This window comes from Archocentrus centrarchus, chromosome 9 (assembly GCF_007364275.1).
Source record: "Archocentrus centrarchus isolate MPI-CPG fArcCen1 chromosome 9, fArcCen1, whole genome shotgun sequence".
Lineage (NCBI taxonomy): Eukaryota > Metazoa > Chordata > Actinopteri > Cichliformes > Cichlidae > Archocentrus > Archocentrus centrarchus.
This window is the reverse complement of record NC_044354.1, coordinates 4797406-4820822: the sequence shown is the minus strand read 5'-3', so window position 1 is coordinate 4820822 and position 23417 is coordinate 4797406.

The following is a 23417-nucleotide window of genomic DNA, read 5'->3' as shown; positions in this document are numbered from 1 at the left end:
TGGAGTAGAAGAGTGTCAACAGACAGAGCGAGACAGTCAGAAATCTCTGGGGATGCAGCTCGGCTGTTGACTCTCAGCCTGCCTGTGAATCCTCGCTCCCTCTTGGATCCTTCCTGTATGCTTCACTGATGACCTGGCCATGAAGGGTCACAATGCTTCACTGAACTGAGCAAACTTTTCTTTCTCATGCCACGCATGCATTGTAAGCTATTGATTCACGTACTTAAAAGGTCTCACTGCTGCTCTTTCCATAGATAATAAAGTCGTTCTATGAAAACCTTAAAAGGAGTGTCTTAGAATAAACTATAAATCATGATTGTAATGCTTTGTGTTTTTGGTTTCCTGAAGTATTTTGTGACTATACCGTTTCAAAATGGCTACATTTCTCAAATTAATTATTAAAAGCACATTTAAAAACGGGATACAAAATAATGTCAAAATCATAATGAAATATGAAATTGCACTGATGCTCAAACTTGGTTCTGCATAACAGATTGTGACACAATCAGAGTTAAGCTGGCCTCAACAACCTTCATAGGCCTCTATGTTCACACACATACACACACACATCCTCAGTTCTGTCCACTAACACTAGAGCAACACTGTGGCCACTCTGCCGTCGCCCATTCGACTGTAAAGTCCCCTTTTTGAAACGCAAACCTGAGGCTGGCCCATCATCATCTTAGGTTGTTGTAATCAGACGTCATGAGCGCAGCGTGGATCTGACACCAACAAGGAATTGTTAATCACAAGTGTAGACCAGCTCTAAAGCCGTGTTATATTGCACGGACACAAATGAGAGCCGTAATTTTCTAAATAAACATCACAATAGTTATGATTATACTCTGGCTCTCTTTCACAGCTTGTCTGTTGTCTCATCTCCCTCCCCTCACCCCCAATTGGTTGCAGCAGATGACTGCCCCTCCCCGAGCCTGGCTCTGCTGGAGGTTTCTTCCTGTTCAAAGGGAGTTTTTCCTTCCCACTGTTGCCAAGTGCTTGCTCATCTGATTGTTTCGGTTTTCTCTGTATCATTGTAGGGTCTTTACCTTACACTATAAAGCGCCTTGAGACGTCTGTTGTTGTGATTTGGTGCTATATAAATAAAACTGAATTGAACTGAATTGAATTGACCATAAACTCTGTGTTTACTGATGAAATTAAAAAAGGTAGCTGAGGGCCGTTTCACCCATAGATTTCACAGACCCCAAGGAATTCTTTATTCAATCAGAAGAGCCATCCTTCTGCTGGCAATTCAAATCAAGGAGTCCAGAAAAACTGGGGACATCAAGATGGCTATGTACATCTTTTATATACAGACTATTACAAATGATAGAGGTTTTGAAAATGCTGCTCTTTTAAAATAGCAACAAATTCATTAGTGAGCTACAAGGCACATTTTGCCATCTTTGGACAATATGTTTCCAGTCTGCATTCTAAGCTAAGATAAGTTAGGCGAAGATTAAACCCCATGCTCTAATGTAGCACTTTACATGGAAGCATAATTGCGGTATCAATTTTCTTATCGAAGAGCTAGAAAGAAAATGCCAAATCATGTAATTTATACTGAAACTTCTCATCATCCCATCTGGCTTTATTTTTTTTTTTAAAACAGTACCAAGTTGTCTTCCTTGTGTTTATGTTTATTCTTCCTTGTCACCATGACAACTGAAAGCAGTTGTATAGTCAGTCTGTATGATGCATGTCAAAGGTTTTTTTTTTTTCCCCTGTACTCCATCCCCTCCCCTCCTGCTCCCCCTCCCACTCTTAAAAGTGACAATCAAAAGCCAGAAAGCCTCCCCCGCACTCATGTTCCTACCTACTCTCTGCCCTTTCATCCTCAAGACATGTTGTTTCTGGGCCAAACGAATGCATATTTGAATGCTTACCAACCGTTTTCTTCTCCAGAATACTTCTCTGTCTCTGGAGCAACTCCTATCAACCCCGCCACACACACACACACACACACACACACACACACACACACACACACACACACACACACACACAGTCATGCACACAATCTTCTGCTGCACCATAACCCCTCTGCATAAATGCAACAGAACCCAAAATTATGGTCAGCCGCTCATGAAGTTAGTTTTGCTTGGGAAAACCAAGCTGCCAGCTTTAATATCATAATGTTACCAAATTATATGGTTCTAATTGGGAACTGTTTGATCACACTTTCTGGCAGCTGGAAAGCTAGCGTGTGACCATAGAAGGCTTTTTTTTCTCATCTCAAAAGTATGACCTCTGTTTCTGACCCAGCATAAATTAAGGAAACCACTTTACACCAAGGAGAGGCCTTTGGCACCAGTCACACCCTACATGCAGCCAAAAGCAACAGTTCACTCTGAATATCTGTGATGTAGGTCTGGAGGATGTGCAAACACAAGACAGCTGCATGTCAAGACAAACTAAGCAGCAGTAGCAGGGTCAGTGTTAAACAGCACAATAATACATTAAAGATTAGGCATGAAAAACAAAATTAAATAATATTATACTTGATTTAACAGCTCAGTCAACAGACTGCTGTTTTAGAGAATCTATGTGCCTTATTTATATTTATTACTTGCTATTTAAGTGTTTATTAATAGATTTTAGGTAATAATTTTAACTGCTCATCCATAGCTTTTAGCTAAAAGTTTAAATAATCTAACACCTCTGTAGTCCCCTCAGCCCCAACCCGTTGCAGCAGATGACTGCCCCTCCCTGAGCCTGGTTCTGCTGGAGGTTTCTTCCTGTTAAAAGGGAGATTTTCTTTGAATTGAATTGAATTGAATTGAATAGTTGTAATATGCAGTGCTCACAATTAAAGTAGATTTAATGCAGTCTGCTCTTACAACATGCACTGGCTTTAAGGAATTAGAGTTATGTCAGGTGTGTGAGACTGGGGGATGTTGTGCAGCCCATTGCAGTTTGTAGCGACTTATTGTGATAATAAATTAAGTAAAGGTCACAGGCATGTTTGCCCATCTCTGTGAATCACTTCGTTGTGCACTTTGCCAATATATTGTACATCTATAGGACCACAATGATTGGGAATCACTGATCTATACCACTACCCTATGTCTTATTTCCTTCAGATCTGCCTGATCTTTCCTGCAAACTCAGCCGGACAATTATTTTTTTAACAGGTGTTTAATAAAGTTTGACATTCTTGAGTTGCAACTGCGGTAAAAGCAATTAGCCCCTGACACGTTAAAGCCCCAGCGTCTTTACCACAAATCAGAATTTGAATCTTAACGGCAGCACCTTCAGCACATTAGCAGATGGATTTTTTTTTTTCCTGCTAATATGCTCCTCATGGTAAAGAATACTGTAAATTACCCACATGCACAGTCCACCTTCTTTTCATTCCTGTGTTTGTTGAAATTGGCTCAGAGCACTGGTCCAACGTGAATTTAGCAACCTCATTACAGCCAACCAAAACCCATTACTCTGCTCTGCCCACGGGGAATAACACCTTTTTCTTCATCAAGCAGCAAATAAGAGGTTTTACCCGCAGTTTCCATTACTTTGGACTGCAAAACCTGATGCAAAATATCTCCAGACTCACTCGACTAATTTTCAACACATTTTCCCCTAATTCGCCTCTTTTTAACTCGTGCAAATTAGCCTTGCATCAAGTGAGATGCTTATACACATATAAGAGCATTTCCTGATATGTCTTTTCACACAGCCTTTTCCTGGTAACTCTCGCCCTAAAAATCTTATGCAGCCCAAGTAGCTGACCTGTTAGTTGGCTGTTTCAACCATGAATTCCCCCTTTCTCTCCTAGCTTTAACCCAAACACAGTCTCTTCCTTATATGCAGCCAGCCAGATGTTTAGGCTGGACGTTCTCCATGGAGGAGGCCTCAGTGGTCTGCATGGTTTGTTATTTATCTACATTCTATTTTTCTCTTAAACAGTGTTTTTTTTTTCTTCCTTTCAGCTCTCAGGGGTGGTTTACTTTAGCCCCAAAGTAGGAGGTGCAGCAGAACTTTGGCAGCATACCCGTAATTCACCAGTGGCTGACAGTGCTGATGAAGCTGAAGCTACATAAATCACCAGCTCATGGTGCTAATAGGTGGCAGTATAAAATCAAACGCAGACCACCCATGCTGCAGTACAGGAATAGGAGCATCAAGTCATGTCTACTGTGCCGTACAGCACTGTACAGCCATCCGAACCCCCCCCGTTCCAGTTCAAGGGGCTCTCTTAGCAACACAGGAAAGGCGCGTCTGGCATCCGCACTGCAGTGATTCATATTTGGCACTTTCATAAAGGTTCCAAGCTGCTGGAGTTTTTCAGGCCTATTGTCAAATGTTTAACTCCTCAGTCGTCTTTTTGGAAAAACCTATAAACTTTCTGAGACCAATCACTGATTAGGAGCTGCGCGTTTTCCTCTTTTATATGAAGATCTCAGTACATCACCCAGTGCCCCCCCACCCCCCACCCCCTGATTCTTCACAGTGAGGAGAAAGGCCTGCACACTTACCATCACCCTGATTTTTTTGTGTGTAGTATATTTCCATGTATGAATGGAGAAGTGCTTGAGCTCATTCAGTGGAGCTGCTAAGAGGGGTGTGAAGGTGGCTGTTTGCGGGGCCTCTTTTTTTGTGAAAGGGGAGATAAAACACAAGCAGAGCATGAGGGGTGGGCCCTCATTGAAAAAAGCAGGGCATATTGCTCAATAACAAGGCTGGGATCCCCAGGTCAAGCACAACAAAACTTTATCTTGGCTGAAGGGCCCCTATGACCGTGTATAAAGCACACCCCCTCTATTCTCACGTTTGAACTTCTGTTGTGTTGAATGATTATCACATATGATGGGTGTGCTTTGCTTTTCTAGAGTATGCTTCATGGAGGACAAATAGTGTATCAATATACATAAATCATTGCAAGTGGAACAGGGTGTTTTTTTTTTGTCGATTATAGCACTATGAGGTGCTATTATTACGCTCTCAAGTCAAAGTTTAATATCTGCCATTAGTGTACATGCCTGCATCAGTGAATGAAGAAAAATATTTATGCTTATTACAAACACATATTTTGCTCATGAATTCATTCAAATCATATTCTGTTCTCTTATGGCTTATTTAACTGTGTAAACGGTTTCTACTTTTATACCAGTTACTAAATTTAAAAAAGATGAAACTAATATTTATTATTCATTAATAAACACATTGAATCTTGTACATGAATGCATGCACAGAAGCATGCAGTTGCAGGCCAGATTGATTTGCTCCCAGCCCTTGGGCCATGCCTTTGCTCATATTTGCTCTTAAACAAACCTTGGGCTGCATTCTTCTGAAGCCATTAAGCTCCATTTGACATGTCTTTTGTCTTTACTACCCATTCCCATCAGCCTCATCCTGAAATATCTGACTCTGATGGACTTTAGCTGCTACAGGGTGTCCTTTACAGCTTGCTAAATAGCTTGAGGTCATCTGTCATTAAACTAGAGCGTGCCACAAAATAAATCCCGGCCGTGCTTGCCCCAGACGATAAAGCCCGAGTGTTTATGGCATCTACCTGTATTCCACTCTAACTCTCTGTCCTGGTGGGCTGATGAATGGAAAATAAAATAAATGATGTCAGTGTTTGTAAGGTTGCGGGCTGGTTCTGTGGTTTATGTTACTGGTTAATGTCCAGCTTCTGTAAATATGTGCTTTGCTTAAACGATTAGTGTGAAGTTTGGTGTTTTAGAGGGAACCTGCAGTTTTGGATGATTTTATGAATAATGATCTGTGATGGTTTTGCTTGTGAATAGGGATTGAAATGTTATATGTTATAAACTTAAATGAGACTTATTTAAACATTTAGCGATGGCTGTTATGCTGACCAGTGACCACAGCGGAGCTGAAATGATAAAAGTTAGTGGTTATTGCAGACTCAGATTACCTATAATTTCTAAAAATGTAAAAACAATATGCATGTAATGCATTTTTTGTAGTCTACTGAATCGTGGAGTCAAAATGTTTTGTCATTTTTGTTTACAGGATTTTCAGTGGGCAAGAAATAGAGCTCCAGCATCAGAGATTCTTCCACTCAAACCTAAGCTGTTATTGCATTGCTGCAGTTTGCTTGGTAACTATGGTTTCATCTCACAAACACATCTTTTATACACTTGATGCCCATTTTCTGTCATGTTGATTCTGTTACAATAATGGATGCTAACATTAATTAGGGTCATAGTTTTAAATAATTAAGTCTGCAAATGTACGAGTAATCTTTGTGAGCCAAAGGCTCAGGCTTCACATTACTCTAAAAGCTGATTTAATTTCTACATTTGGCTCTATACAGGATGTCAGTCAAAGTATTACTACTCTGATATTCAGGATGTAGCTCTGGCTGTGAGAACTGCACCCCATCCACCTGATGTTCAAATCTATAGTTTGTGAGGGGCAGCCAATCAGAAGAAAGTTGGCTGTAGGGGTCTGGAGCGTATTGTGTCAGATAGTGAATGAACTGAGGGGCTGCACCAAATATTAGGTTCCCTTTAAAGAACCATTTGGTCATCCTCTGCATTGAATTGGATAAGTGAAATAAAACTGATGGATGCATGGGTGGATGGATGCTCCTCATTAACGACGAGTTGAGATCATGGGCAACACCCGCCTTCAAGGATAATCAGCTCTTACTGGTGAATGCCTAGAATCTGGGGTAGCAGTATATAACACTGTTATTACAGTGCACAGTCCACAGTAGATATACAAAAAAAATGTAGGAGGTGAAATCCTCAGATGTGATTTTATACCATGTAGCCTAACATCTTGTGTGGGTTTGGTATCTGCACCTTCAGCGGACACACAGCTTAATCAGCTGATTTACTGGCTAGAAAACAAATCAAACCGTTTCACCTGCTAATTTGCTCCTGCTGTTTCCGGACCAGTCTATCTAAATCCATACCCGTTTCCAGTGTTGGCATAATCTCAAGCAAATATTTGAGTTAAGTAATTTTCAGGATTTAAACAGATTAAATGCTGCTCATTACTTTGCCGTCAAAAAGACGCCTCGTTCTAATGGAGTCTGATGTGACGTCCCACCCGAGTGACATCATACCGTGAAGAAATGTCACCCAGTGCACTGAGAAGCGAATGTATCAGGCTGCCAATGACTTTGGGCCTATTTTTTTAATGTTGTCATGGGAGAGGTGACTGCATTTGCAAGAGCCAAACAAAGGGCCCCTTTGTCCCTCCACATACGTCTGTCCGAAACTGCCTCCCCTAATTACCAAGGTTAGTCTTTGGAATTGACAGCATAAATATTAAACTGTCAAAATTTGTCTGTTGGCTGCACATTCCAGCATGAGTCACTTACTGCCGAGGCTGAAGGAAAACAACATTCCCTTACTCTCTGCTGAGCAGGGCTGGTCAGTGAAGAAGAAGAAGGGAGCGCTTCATTTTCTCTTTACCTGTTAGAACACTCATCTGAGGTTTTTACACCATCCTGTGGTATGTTCACGATCAAACTCCAGTTGTTGGTGGGAAAAAAGCAACTAGTTTTCCCCCTGTTTTGTATTTAGCACATGAACAAGCTTTAGATGTGGTAGAAGGTGGATTTTGCTACAACTGGGCTTAGCCAAGCTAACCTGCTGGCTCCAGCTGCATATCTACTGTGGAGGTGTCCCACATTTTCATTTTATAATAGGTATGTTTTTCAAATTTGTCAAACTATTGCATTAATACAGATTTGCATATAACATGCATATGACCTGGAAATAATTACAGCACTAAAAATAGATGTTTGCTGCGGTGTCTAAACAAAACTCTAAACATCAATTAGGTCATTTGGACTCTGGCAGCAGTTCTGGTGTTTTTCTTTCCTGCCGTTTAGGATGAAACACATCGTTAGGCTTAATCATTTTCCAGTCAAAGCCTGGATATCGCATCTGGGGAAATGTTCTGTCTACAAATCTATCATCAATGATCTTTTCAGATGTGAGTGATACCCTGAGACAGAGGAATACAGCTGTATTGATGGCATAAAACCTAAACAAACTACGCTGACAAGAAAGAGAGCTGTGCAAACAGAAGATTAGAGAGGAGATGAAAGAAAGAGGAAGCCGGTTCAGTCAGTTGTTGCCAGCAGTCTGTGGCTTTTTGCTACTGTTAACAGTGGAGGGGTTGAAACCTGAACTCACTGGAATCTTAACAAAAAGGAGCTTTTTGATTTAACATTAATAAATATGCAGCCATGTGTTCTGTTGATAGTCAAGTGGAGACATACATTTTTTATTTCTTTTTAGAGCAGCACGAGAACAAGATTCTACACTTTAAACCCGGACAAGTTGAATCTACTTAAAAAAACCAAGGTAACTCGTTGCCTTAAATTTTTTAAGTAATGAAACAGTTCATTTAACTCAGCCTGTTAAGTAAGCACTACTCCATTTCCAATTGAACTAAATTGTATGTTCTAACTGACCAAACTTATCTTTTATAGTTCATGAAAAAATAAAATGTCTTTTGATCAATCAATCCCCCCTATCCTTTTCATGGTTGTGTGGGGGTGGTGAGGGCTGGAGCCTATCCCAGCTGACAAGGCAGTAAGATGCAGGGTACACCCCGTACAGGTCACCAGCCTGTTGCAGGGCTGACACAGACAACCATTCACACCTGTGGGCAATTTAGAGAGACCAATTAACCTAACCCCAGCAACTGCATGTCTTCAGATTGTGGGAGGAAACCCACACAGACACAGGGAGAACATACAAACTCCACACAGCAAGAGTCCCGGGCTAAGGTGGAATTGAACCCAGACTATCAGATAGCTATTCTAGCTGTGAGTCAGCAGTGCTAACCACCACGCCACCATGTTTGTCCATTTTGTTATAAATTGTCATTTTCTGGCGTGAGGGGAAACTGACGGAGTTATGAATTGCTAAGAACGAAGGTGTCAAAGTCAAAAAAAATTCAGCAACAAAACATGTTTATCCGTGCCCTCCACAATGACACATAGATGTGTTTCTGATGCCCACAGCAGCAGGACAACCTAAATTATCAGTGTCTTCCAAAACTGTTACAGAACAGTCTGCGTTATGATTTAAAGATGTGATAAAAGGTTTGTTTAGATGTAGGAAAGGGTCATGTTTTTGTGCAAATAAACACTGAAGCACATAAACATTTTATAGCCACAAAAATGTCAAATAGCCCATGATATTAGAAATAGCTGCTGCTGTCCTGCAGCAACTAAGTCATTACTTATGGAGGAATTTCTGTTTCAGTTTTATGAGGTTCTGACTGGACTCTGAATCTCTGTGTATGTAGACGCCAACAGACCGGAGCTGCTATAGTTTTATATTTTCTAATTAGTTTTTACTTTTTGTTGCGGTTTAGTTCCAATAAATTTTCAAAGTGGGTTTGCTGGTTTCAGTTTAGTTTTTATTGTTTGAAAATGTTTATTTTTAGTTCAGTTTTTATTAGTTTCAGTGTTTGCTTTAGTCTTTTTAATTAATATTGTATGCAGGTCATATGTCAAAGGCAGGATTTAGGAAAATGGGTATCACAACAGAAAGAAAAATAAAATAAAAAGTGTTTTGACGGCAGATGACTCGCCATCATGTGGACACCCAAAGTCTCCTCAGCCCAGTTGTGATAACAGATTTTACCAAACTAACAAAGACTAAAACTAAGGCTATTTCCTCTATATTTTTTATTTTTGTTTAGTTTTCCAAGTTCATAAATTTTTTCCAGTTTTTATTTATTTATTCACTCATTTATTTTACAAAAGTCTATTTTTATTTTTATTTAAAAAAATGTTTTTTTTTTCACATCAGGTTTTAGTTAACTATAAAACCTTACAACAGACGGCAACAAATTTGCAATTTTTCCAGATTTATCAGTTAATCTCTGTATTATCACAAACAGATTGCATATAATTACTAACCTGACCCTTTTCAATCACAAACTGATAACAGCAATAAAACTGAGTCCATCTGCTATCATCGTCTTGATGCACTGAAGTCGCTTTCAAGATGGCAACTAATTGCAAGAGGCTGCATTTCAAAGATCACAACTTCATTGGACACGATCCCAGTAATTTTAGTCCTTCCATGGTCTCCAACTACTGTTTTCCATAGTGTGACTGTAGCGTAAGCAACTTCCTTCTGAATGGCTGCAGAAGGTTTGAACAGCAGGTGAGTGGGGCTTCATCACACAGAGCCAATACTGGAACAATCTGCCTGACACTGAGTGTTTACAGTGGTCTGAGTGAGAGCAGTCTGCAGTCTGAGCTTTTGGATGATTTGTACATACCGCGAGGTCACTTTGTCATGGCCGGGGAGGAAATGGACGAGGAATGGCTGACACGAAGGACTCCAGAAGTCAGCGTAACATAAAAGGGATTTATTTCAACGGGGAAAAAACAAATACAAAAACCGTGGAAGGGAGACGACGGGCAGACCCAGGGAACACAGGAACACAAGAACACAGGAATACAGGAACACACGGACACACAACGTCAACGACGCAACAGAGAACAAAACAAAACTGAGGGCTTAAGTACACACTGGGTAATCAGGGCAAGAGGAAACAGCAGGGAACAACAGGTGAGGCAAATGAAACTAATTACACAGGGGAAGCAAAGCTGAACACAAAGCACAGGAAAACCAGACTGTCAAAATAAACAGGAAGTGACAAACCAAGGAACATACTGACTAAACACGGGGAACAGGCACAGACTCAGGACAGAGACGCAGACATATCACAACACTAGGAAATAAACTAACACAAAACGCTGGGCCAACGGCCCAGGACATGACAGTACCCCCCCCTCAAAGGCCGGCTCCCGACGGCCAAAACCAGAAAACAAAACCAGACAAGGGCGGGAGGCGGGGGACCAGGAGGGAGGGCCCGAAACAAAAACAAAGACAGGGAGCAAAACAGAAATCACAGGGCGTGAACAAAACAAATCAAACCCGTACAGGAAGAAAACAAAAACACAGGACCAGAACAAAAGGCGACGGCACAAGGCCGGAGACAGTCCAAAACAGGGGGTCGAAACAAGGAACAGTCCAGGAGCTATGACAAAACAAAAAACAGCAGGGGAAAAAAACAGTCCACAGTTCAGGGGAGTCAGTGGGAAATCCAAAAACAAAAAACACACAGTTCAGGAGGCCGCAGAGGCCAAGGGGCCACAAAGCAAAATCCCAACGAGGGAGGCCGACCGCGCTCCCAGCGGCGGCGGCGACGAGGACGAGAAGGAATCACTGGAGGCCGACCGCGCTCCCAGCGGCGGCGGCGACGACGAGGGGGAGTCACTGGAGGCCGACCGCGCTCCCAGCGGCGGCGGCGACGACGAGGGGGAGTCACTGGAGGCCGACCGCGCTCCCAGCGGCGGCGGCGACGACGAGGGGGAGTCACTGGAGGCCGACCGCGCTCCCAGCGGCGGCGGCGACGACGAGGAGGAGTCACTGGAGGCCGACCACGCTCCCAGCGGCGGCGGCGACGGGGAGCAGGCACCGGAGGCCGACCGCGGGGCGTGCGGCGGCGGAGAAGGGCGACCCCGGGCTCTGGTGGGGAACCCTCGGGTGACGTGGAGCGCTCGGACTGAGCGGGACCCCCTGGCTCGGAGTGCTCGGACTGAGCGGGACCCCCTGGCTCGGACTGAGCGGAGACCCCCATCGGCTCGGACTGAGCGGGACCCTCTGGCGCGGAGCGCTCGGACTGAGCGGAGACCCCCATCGGCTCGGACTGAGCGGGACCCTCTGGCGCGGAGCGCTCGGACTGAGCGGAGACCCCCATCGGCTCGGACTGAGCGGGACCCTCTGGCGCGGAGCGCTCGGACTGAGCGGAGACCCCCATCGGCTCGGACTGAGCGGGACCCCCTGGCTCGGACTGAGCGGAGACCCCCATCGGCTCGGACTGAGCGGGACCCTCTGGCGCGGAGCGCTCGGACTGAGCGGAGACCCCCATCGGCTCGGACTGAGCGGGACCCTCTGGCGCGGAGCGCTCGGACTGAGCGGAGACCCCCATCGGCTCGGACTGAGTGGGACCCCCTGGCTCGGACTGAGCGGAGACCCCCATCGGCTCGGACTGAGCGGGGCCCCCCATCGGCTCGGACTGAGCGGGGCCCATGGGCTGAACGGGGCCTACATAGTGAGGCACCGGATGCGTAGGCTGGGACCGCGGAACAGGGCACACTGCTACTTTATTGAGCAGCAGGGGCTGCTCGGGGACTAGCCGAGGTGCAGGGGACTGCGTGGAAGCAGGCCGGGAGACGACTGGCTGCGTGGAAGCAGGCCGGGAGACGACTGGCTGCGTGGAAGCAGGCCGGGAGACGACTGGCTGCGTGGAAGCAGGCCGGGAGACGACTGGCTGCGTGGAAGCAGGCCGGGAGACGACTGGCTGCGTGGAAGCAGGCCGGGAACTAGCTGACACTGGGGACCGAGGAAGAGCTACTGGAACTGACTGAGAGTGGAGTGGACAGGGAGCGACAGGGGCTGGGGCTGACTGAGTGCTAGGGGGAGCGACAGGAGCTGGGGCTGACTGAGTGCTAGGGGGAGCGACAGGGGCTGGGGCAGACTGAGTGCGAGGGAGAGCGACAGGGGCTGGAGCAGACTGAGTGCGAGGGAGAGCGACAGGGGCTGGAGCAGACTGAGTGCGAGGGAGAGCTACCGGGGCTGGAGCAGACTGAGTGCGAGGGAGAGCTACAGGGGCTGGAGCAGACTGAGTGCGAGGGAGAGCTACAGGGGCTGGAGCAGACTGAGTGCGAGGGAGAGCTACAGGCGCAGGAGCAGACTGAGTGCGAGACAGCGCTGCTGGCTGCGTGGGAGCAGCCTGAGGGCTAGGGAGATCTGGCTGCGTGGAAACAGAGAGGTGAGAGCTAGCTGACACTGGGGCCTGAGAGGGAGCTGACTGAGAGGGCACTAAAACAGCTGACACGGGGAACCGAGGGAGAGCGACTGGAGCTAGAGCTGACTGAAGGCGAGAGAGAGCGACTGGAGCTAGAGCTGACTGAAGGCGAGAGAGAGCGACTGGAGCTAGAGCTGACTGAAGGCGAGAGAGAGCGACTGGAGCTAGAGCTGACTGAGACCCTGCTGCTGCAGCTAACACAGAAGACCGATGCGAAGGCTTGGACCTGGTTGCCCCCACCCGCGGAACAGGTACGGGTGCAGAGGTCAGCCCGTCCGTGGCTGCCCCCACCCGCGGAACAGGTACGGGTGCAGAGGTCAGCCCGTCCGTGGCTGCCCCCACCCGCGGAACAGGTACGGGTGCAGAGGACAGCCCGTCCGTGGCTGCCCCCACCCGCGGAACAGGTACGGGTGCAGAGGTCAGCCCGTCCGTGGCTGCCCCCACCCGCGGAACAGGTACGGGTGCAGAGGTCAGCCCGTCCGTGGCTGCCCCCACCCGAGGAACAGGTACGGGTGCAGGGGAAGCTGGAGCTAAGGGAGCTGGAGCAGGGTGAGCAGAGGGAGCTGGAGCTAACTGAGGGGTCTGGGACTGCGACTGAGGGGGAGCTGGAGCTACAGCTGACTGGGAACACTGCAACTGAGGGGGAGCTGGAGCTACAGCTGACTGGGAACACTGCGACTGAGGGGGAGCTGGAGCTACAGCTGACTGGGAACACTGCGACTGAGGGGGAGCTGGAGCTACAGCTGACTGGGAACACTGCGACTGAGGGGGAGCTGGAGCTACAGCTGACTGGGAACACTGCGACTGAGGGGGAGCTGGAGCTACTGCTGACTGGGAACACTGCGACTGAGGGGGAGCTGGAGCTACAGCTGACTGGGAACACTGGGAAGAAGCTAAGGGAACTGACAGGAGTGGCTGAGAGGCTGCAGCAGTGGTCTGTGGTGCGGGCTGTAGGTGAAGGGTGGTGATTACAAAGTCTTTCACTAACCCGTGCAAGGAGTCCAACAGCCAAGGGAAACTGGCAATCAGGTCTTGAAGCCTGGTGGTGATGGCTTCCTGTTCCTCCTTACACGGGTCAGATAACAAGTCCAAGCATAATCGGTCCACTCTTCGGATCAGAATTTTCCTGCTCTCCTCTGAGAGGGAGGAAGCAGCAGAGTACATGACGGGCTGAAGTTGCTCTTTCTGCTCCCGCGGCGATTCTCTCTGATGCTGCCGGGAGCTTGGTCTTCCTCCGTCAGCAGCAGGCAGTGGTGACGCGGAAGTGGTGGGAGGCCAAGGACCCCTGTGACCCAGGAATCGGAAAAATGACTCCTCTGGAGTCATTCCGGGCGCCGGCTCCAGGAAAACGTCTCTCCGCTTCCTCCGGTATCTCGTCCTCCGTGGCTGCGGTGACTGCTGAGAAAAGGAGGGACCAGCAAGCGGAGTGACAGGTGAGGGAGCGGCCGGCGCCAAAAACAGTCCGCCCACGCGGCAGACCTGCGGTTTAGGCGGGGGCGGTGAGCGGCGTCGCCGGGGACCGTTCAAAAAAGCTGGTCCCCCAGCGCCAGGCGAGTGCCGTTGTAGCAGCCGGAGCTTGCAGGGTCTTTAGTTTGGTTGCGTCGTTCTGTCATGGCCGGGGAGGAAATGGACGAGGAATGGCTGACACGAAGGACTCCAGAAGTCAGCGTAACATAAAAGGGATTTATTTCAACGGGGAAAAAACAAATACAAAAACCGTGGAAGGGAGACGACGGGCAGACCCAGGGAACACAGGAACACAAGAACACAGGAATACAGGAACACACGGACACACAACGTCAACGACGCAACAGAGAACAAAACAAAACTGAGGGCTTAAGTACACACTGGGTAATCAGGGCAAGAGGAAACAGCAGGGAACAACAGGTGAGGCAAATGAAACTAATTACACAGGGGAAGCAAAGCTGAACACAAAGCACAGGAAAACCAGACTGTCAAAATAAACAGGAAGTGACAAACCAAGGAACATACTGACTAAACACGGGGAACAGGCACAGACTCAGGACAGAGACGCAGACATATCACAACACTAGGAAATAAACTAACACAAAACGCTGGGCCAACGGCCCAGGACATGACACACTTGAAACTTTGACCATGTTTAATATGATAATCCACCATTGTAACAGTTGATATACAGACAGAAAATAATAAAGGCACGATAGGCCCACTTAAATCACTGAATCACAACTCTCACATAACACTCCCCGCACTGACACTAGGGCAGCATCATGTCACCACATGACAGGCCTGCAAGTTACAGCTACACTCGTCTGTCATAAATCCAGGAGGATGTTAGAATTTTATTTTGAGGCTCTGGCAGAAACCTGCTGCTATAGTTCTCCTGGGGAGGATAGGTTAGAGCAGTCACATCAGAAAATTTATTACCCTGCCCCCAGAGGGGGGGAACGCGATATTGTTTTTGGTATCTTTGTCTGTTTGTTTGTTAACAATATTCCAGCAAAACCACCAGTCTGATTCATACCAAATTTACATGACAGATGTCCAGTGACCCCGAGATCACCTGATTACATTTTTGCCATAATTGGGCCAAGGTAAGAGAAAATTCTGGATTTGCATGCTACTTGAATTTAACATGGGAAACTCCATTTAATGCATATTTTTGGCCATATCTCAGCTGAAAAAAAAAAGACATCATCCTCATTTGCTGCAGTAAGAAGCATATCACTATTGTCCATGGACATGGAACATATGACTGGGATATGATATGAACACACGCCCTCCCAACAAATTGCATATTTTCTCATTATAAGAGATAGAGTTTTTACAAGAAATGAAAATTAGCATAAAATTAAGGTTATTTTAGACCAGGGATCCTCAAATCCAGGCATCGAGGTCCGGAGTCCTGCAGGTTTTAGATGTGTCCCTGATCCAACACACCTGAGTCGAATATAGAAGTCATTAGCAGGACTCTGGAGAACTTGACTGCATACTGAGGAGGTAATTCAGCCATTTGAATCAGGTGTGTTGGATCAGGGACACATCTAAAACCTGCAGGACACCGGACCTCGAGGCCTGGATTTGAGGATCCCTGTTTTAGACCTTAAACCTTGGAAAACAATAGTACCTATGTGTTACCTCGGGGATTCAGTGTTTGGAAAATAACATGATTGTGAGACGAACAAAGTTGAAATCAGCTACAGTGTCTGCCAGGGACGTGGCTTGGTGTGCCACTTGTTTACAATTGCTTTGATAATTAACCAAGTAATCAAAAGTATCCAAATATGAAACTTCTGACTCCTCAAATTCACATTTACTGCTGTTACTTAGTGCTTTAAGAGAAGTCACTGGACCCAAGCACTATCGGATCTGATTAAAAAAATATCAAAACTTTATAAGGCGTTAAAGCCAATTCTGCTTCAATGACTGTGCAGCCTTTTCCACCATCATTCTTTGCTGTGACTCCAAACCAAAGAGTAATATGAATATTTAAAAAAAAATGCCTTCTGAGATAAATTTCATTTTGAAATGCACTATGTATATATATATATATATATATATATATATATATATATATCCTAAAAGCTTTTGTGTACAGTTCTACATTGTATATTGTGCTTGTGTGCATGTGTACACACTTGCTCTGCTCGTGACAAGGAGGCACGAAAGGTCGCATTGTGGGATCTCCTGATAGCTCCTCCTCTTTAGTGAGGCAACAAAAGCACCCATCGTGTTGTTTGGTTAGTTTTGCTGTAACCCCCACATCCAGCGCTCCATCACTCAGCAGCAAAACACAAATGAACAAACACCGTCACCCAGAACTGGTTGCTAAACAACCAAGGTAGGCATCCTCGGAGAAGAGCTCTACCCTCGGTCTGAAGGACCCCTAGCTGTGCCGTGGGCTGGCCATGCCCTGCCTGCAGAGAAGTGTGACAGGGAGACCTGACAGTTCTGCTGCCTTGCCCAAGGACACGCTGTCACCGTGGCATAATAGAAGAGGACTGAGCGGCCCCCGGCCGTCAACAACAGCACAGCCCCCGCTGGACGATTAGAAAGAACTTTTCAACAATGAGAAGGCCAACAAAAGGCCCATGTTAAATTAGGCATTTAATTCAAGATTCGGTCACAAGGGCAAAGTAATCAGAGGCAAATCTCAGGACATGTTAAGCGGACAAGAATAGCCAGAGTGTCACATAAGCCCAAAGAAATTATTTTGGATACATCAAGAAATACTGACCACTACACCTGGTTTACTAAAACAAGAGCTTTTTGTTCTCTCTTTTATCAAATATTAAAGGCAATTCTGCACATTAGAAAACACAACAGAGGAGGACAAGCTGCAGTTATCATGGGCTTAAAACTATCCTCATCACATCAGAGAGTGAGGCTGGATTATACATTTAAAGACTTCTGTTCTTATTATTCTCAGGGTCTGGGCCAAACCTGGTTGTGAAATTAAAATTGCAGTTTAAAACAACAATATGAAACAGACAGGCCTGTGTCAGGGTGGGTTAATCCAAGCTTTTCTGTGAGGTTCATCATTTTCGTCCGGGCCAGTGAGGCTCTAACAACACTGGGAGAGTTCTGTATCTGTTAACCTGTTGAAACCTGCATTATCCCGAAGTGTGTCACATTACCCAGTGACGGTCAGGATGCTAGTACTACTTCAATGCCTGTGCAATAGAAGAATGATATATGACATAAGTTTGAAAACCGACATCAATAAAATAATCCGGCATGCGCTTGTTTCCTCAAATCACAGTCTCATAGCTCTCGTTCTGAAAACTCGGATTTTGCAGTTGTTGTTATTTTATGATTTAATTGCACGTGTGGAGTTCTGAGGTTAAAGGAGAGCTGCTCTCTCAGCCCTTGTTGAGCGGAGGATAATTATATGGAGGGCAAACCTTGTCAGAGTCGGAGGAATCCACTCTGATTTGCGAGAAAGGATTTCTTGTAATCCTTAAATAAAATTTAATTGCAGTAAGCTGTCTAACACAAGAGACCTCCCCAATCCCCCCTCTGGGAACTTTGATTACATTACAAAAAGAGAAAAAAAAGGAGCATTAAAGAGCCCTGGTGGCCCCTATACTCACATGAATAACTTCATTTATATTTAAGGAGTTTTGCTTAAATACAAAACACGCCACTCTTACACAAACTCCCACACTCGAGCATGGCAGCTTACTAATTTAGCACTTGGAAAGTGATGTGATATTTCAGCAAATGTTTTATAGGTATGACAGAAATTAAATACCTGATTTTATGTGTCATACATGTTGAGTTTAAAGACAAAAGTAAATTAGAAAGAAGGTGAAACCTAATTGCCCTACTTTGGAATGCATGTTTCTGATATCCTTTAGCCTCCTGCCCTCATGTCTCACTTGTCAAGTCATGTTGTGGTATTTATAGATTCGATTTTCCAGCTTTGCTCCTGCATTCTGCCCTCTTTAAACCTTTAACGTCTGTGCCTACATCCTGCTTTCATGTTGTGTGTCTTTGTTGTGGCTTTTTTATTGTCAGGGATTCCTGTTCAAATCACTTTTTTTTTTCATATCAGTCCATAAGCACCGCATTGTTGTGACAGTTACAAGAAACAAGCAATGATGGTCAAAGTTCCTTTAATATCCAAACTGTAGCAATCATTGTGGAAGAGAGACAGACTGGGAGCAATGGTACGTACATCACCGGGGTCAGAAAGTACACCGAATGCCCCCGTCTGTCTGTGCTGGAGAACGTGGCCAGTAAAAGTGCTAAATGAGCACTAGACAGTTGTCAGCAGCCCTTTAAGAAAGATAAATCTGGCCAGAGCGTCCGATACTTAAACTTCTTCCTTTTGCTTGCCTGATTTCCATTTTTTTGTAGCATGTTTACATGTTTTGTTTTTTTAAATAGATAGTTCATACGTTAGTTTGGTCAGTATTACTTTTCTGTGTTGCACCTAAAAAAAATGAGTGTTTTATTGCCATAACCTGTTTACACTGAAATAACTTGGCAAAGCACCTATAATATTAGGTGTCTGAGCTCACTGAATGAACAGGGTGGAGAGTTTGAAACTTTATGACTTAAAGAGTCACCGCTTTTTCCACTTTTTTTTTCAGCGTTCCAAGACCCCTGCACAAGTTGAAGCTTGCCGCCTGGTTTCCAAAACCCCAGAAGAGGGAAAAGAGACGATAATTGACCTGGAAGGAAATGAAGGTAGGAGTGACATTCTTGCACTGAGTCCAAAGCAAAACTACTTTCCGTATTTTCTAACTGGATCTTTGAGGATTCAATCCAAGAGAACTTTGAGGGAATATCATCCAACTTTAGTGCTCACTTTAAGGCCTTCTTCATGAAGAAAAGGATAAAGAAAGCAGCATAACATACTTGGTTTGCATGATCACCATTCAGATCCAGATATTCCTCCTTCCATCATCTATGTTTAGCTGCTTTTGACATACAGTACCAGTCAAAGGTTTGGACACACCCACCCAGTCACATGAATGGGCGAGTGTGTCCAAACCTTTGACTGGTACTGTACACAGCACAGCAGCAGTCTAAATGCTTACATTAAAGTGAGGGTGATAAACTATGTTGTTTAGCAGTTATTTTTCATTTAATGGCAACGAGGTAGGACCACTGTCATTTTAAGGCTTGCACCTTTCCAACAAATTCCTCTCAGTAAGCAAGGTATTCAATACAGCACAGAAATAAAAAATTTAAACTGTGACTCTTGCTGGTCAAAAATGAGAGGGTCTCAGTGGAGATGGCCCTCGAGCCTGTCAAAAGTCTCGAGACCGCTTCTTCCTGTCTTCAGCAGCTCTGCTGATTCAGGAGTTTCTCTCAACAGAACGATCATTCTTCAGCTGCTGCTCCATTCTGCAGGGTCACAACCTTCCCCGGACAGAAAAGCCCCGCGGGCTCGAAGTCACTTAAGTGGCAATTCCAGCTTCTGACTGAAAGTAATCTCTCTCTGCAACTCTTCCATCTATGTGGATTTAAATACTGGTGTGTTGCATAGCAAATACATTTCTGCTTTTGAAATGACAACAACAAACTCGCGTCTGGAAATATCTGTCTATATAAGGTAACTTTGCTAAATTCCTGGTCAAAGAAAAGTTCGCCCTTCTGATGAGATGCTCATGTAGGCAGCAGTGGAAGGAAAGAGAGAAAGAGAAAGAGCAAACCACGGGCGTCTCTGCAGAAAGCCTTAGATTTCCTCTTTCTTGATCCCCTCCACAAAAGAGAGCTTTGATGGGCTGATGCACTGGCTTAGAATATCACTGACAACATCTTTGCACCTCCTATACAACACTGAAATTATACAGAGGCTGTGCCAGCAGATGCTCTATAGTATGATAGCAATTCTGAAAGAATTATATATATACTACAGTGGGAAATAATTATTTGATTAGTTACATAGAAATGAACAGACTCTAATTTTTAACGGTAGTTTCATTTTAATGGAGAGAGACAGAATATCAACCAAAAATCCAGAAAAAAAAATCACAATACATAAAAGCTATAAATTGATGTGCATGTCATTGGCCATTCACTGAGTTTCTTGCTGATGGTCTTTGTAGCCCAGGCTCCTGCAGGCCTATAATCTTGTCCCTGATGGCCTAAGACAGCTCTTTGCCTGATGGTGGTGGAGAGGTTGGAATTTCAGCAGGGGATCAAATAATTATTTCCCCACTGTATATGCTTTAGCTCTAATACTGATATTAATCAGTATTATACACCCTTTATTCATTTACAAACAAATATATTTAGAAATCAAAGGGATATTTTAATTCCAACTGGCCTGACATGTGCTGCTCTTAAATCCAAAACCTTTGAAACCACAATATTTCTTCAGTTTTAGGAAAGCTTGACAAAACTGCTGATTGAGATAAAACTTTGATATGAGATAACAAAGAATAGCAATGAAATACCAAAGTAATAATCATACACTAGCTTAGTATGTACAAAGTAAATATATGGAGAGGCTGAAATCTGTGTATAAGGGGCAAAAACAAAGATTAGTAGTTGAAGAATATTTAAAAGTAGCAGTAATAATTTGCTAATAACAAGGAAACCTGTTAACAACAAAGTTATCCTCTTCACTCCTGTAATTGTGAATGCTGATTTTAATTCACTTAATTTTGTACTAACGTAACACCACATTCATGTTTCACTCTCTTCCCCCACTCATCATGAGAGGCTTCCTAATGGCTATGCTATTTTTCCACCCGATGAGCGAGTGTGTCCAAACTTTTGGCTGGTACTGTATAAATACATATGCGCAGTATCTTTCTCACCACTACGAAAACCGCAAACCGTAAAACCGTCTATGGAGGAGGGTGACCTTCCAATGAAGACTTCAAGCTTCAAAGGTGCTGCCTTTGCTGACAGGTGAGTGAGACGTGGGGTTATCCCCTGCAGAAGAGAAACAGCACTCTTCCCATCACGACTGAGTGGAAAAATAGCATTAAGAAGCCTCTCATGAGGGGTGGGGGAAGAGGGTGAAATGGGTGAGTGTGTCCAAATGTTTGACTGATATACTGTATATATATTTATTTATTTTTATGTTGGTCTCTTTGCTTTCAGTATTTCTAGATGTGTGAATTTTTAGTGGTTTATTTAACAATTAAAATTTCCACCAATAACCACCAATTTTGTAACTCTTGAAAACCACTAATACAACATCTTTGTCCACATTGACACTTTAAAATCTTCACAATATTTTTCCATTGTAAGAGTAACATAAAGCATTATTTTTGCAATTTAAGTATTCAGTTATTGAGTTTTCATTAAAAGCTATCTCTTAAAATTTGGGGTATTTCCTGGTTTCATTTTTTTCTCACAAAGCAAAAATGAAAAGGAGGGTAACAGATGGCTGATTTTCTTTCTTTTTTTTGCACAGTATCTATCTCCTTCTCCCTTGTAGGTAGCTGTATAGTGGAATGTATCCAGTCACACTGTTGTGTCAGTGACCATGTTCAAGTCAGCTAGTGAGATGACAGAAAGGACAGGCTGTCCATTGTGGAAGTATAAGCCTTATTTTGCAAGACTGATCCGTGGTGTCTGTGTCTGTTCGCTGCAAAGAGCTCTACTTCAAATTCTGCAGAAACAACTGTAAGCCCAGCAGTGCCACAGCACCGGTGATGCCGGTGTTACAGCTCTGAAACAGCAGTGGCTAAAGCTCCCGCACCAAGGTTAATTAACAAGCTTGTTTACTGTTAATGTGGTGGAGGAAAAGCTACCTTAAACACCGTCAACTCATCTGAAGGAAGAGAAAATGTGTCAGAACTCCGTTTGTACCATTCATTAATACCTTCCCCTTACTGTGGTCTCAAACTTTTTTAGCCACCTTTGTATGTACACTCAGAACAGGTATTTGCTTTTAGCAGTGGTTAGCCTGCAATGTTCTTACCATTGATTGTCACTATACTAATTAAAGCAAAAACACACAAAAGTAGATCAGCAGGACCCCAGGCAATCGCATCTTTTAACAAAAGCAACTTGTTTCGTGAGAGGCACAATTAAAGAGTGGGAGGCAGGAAGATTACACACAGACTTTATAGGCACCTCCAAATGACTCAGGAGCAGATTATTCACCAGCTGGTAAAATTGTCCAGCATTGTCATGAAACATTCAAAGTCAATCATGACCATTATGTACCCATCTCTTCCTCTTCCCACGAGGATAGGCTACCTCTGCGGGGGTTTCAAAAGTCAAAGGAAGATTGAAAATAGTTCTGACATTTCTGCAAAGTGATAAAAAAAAAGGTCAGAATAGATAGTCCCAACAAAACGTCTTTAAAAACTCAGGCACATCAAGCACAGTAGATTAGCGCTAAGGAATTAGGTAATAACTTTAACACATGACATCTACTACTTTCCATCACATATGATACTTCAAAGGGGGGGAATATGGTATTTATTGATGGGCCCATAATTCAATTCTCCTCTAAAGCGGCTCCAATTTCATTGGACAGGGCAGAGAGAATAGAAACCAGATGATATGAGCTCTGGGCCCCAGCTTTCACTTTAGGCCTGCAGATTGCCAGGTCGAATCTCGATACGGGAGAGTCCCATCTTCCCAGAACTGGGGGGTAAAGATATGTAACCCACCAAATGTTCCCAACCTTTTTTGTCTGATGCATCACATCCCATTCATATGAGACTAACCAACACCAACAATGTGTTCCTTTTCAATTAGTTTTAAAGTGGGTGTCAAGTTTCCCTAAAAACAGTAAAAGTGGTTGTTGAAACAATATTATTTTTCATACAATGGTCGTCCGGATTTTGTCAAGTTGAATTTCTTACTACATGTGCCCTTGGAATGACTTTACTTACTATCTTGTTTTCATGGCTATTCCATGTCTGTTACAACCTGAGCTTGGAGGTATGTGAAGCCCAGTCAGTGTAGTCAGCACCTTACTCAATATACAGTTTTTCCTTAAAAAAAATAGCATCACACACCAAAACTTTAATTCTACTCCAAACTTGGATTTAAACCTATTTCACTTGCACTAGAAAAATCATCCCTGCTTTTATTTTGCACACTGTTTAGCAGTGTTTAGCAATTCTATATGAGAACACAGATTTATTGAGATGTGTACAGCTTAATGTTTACTT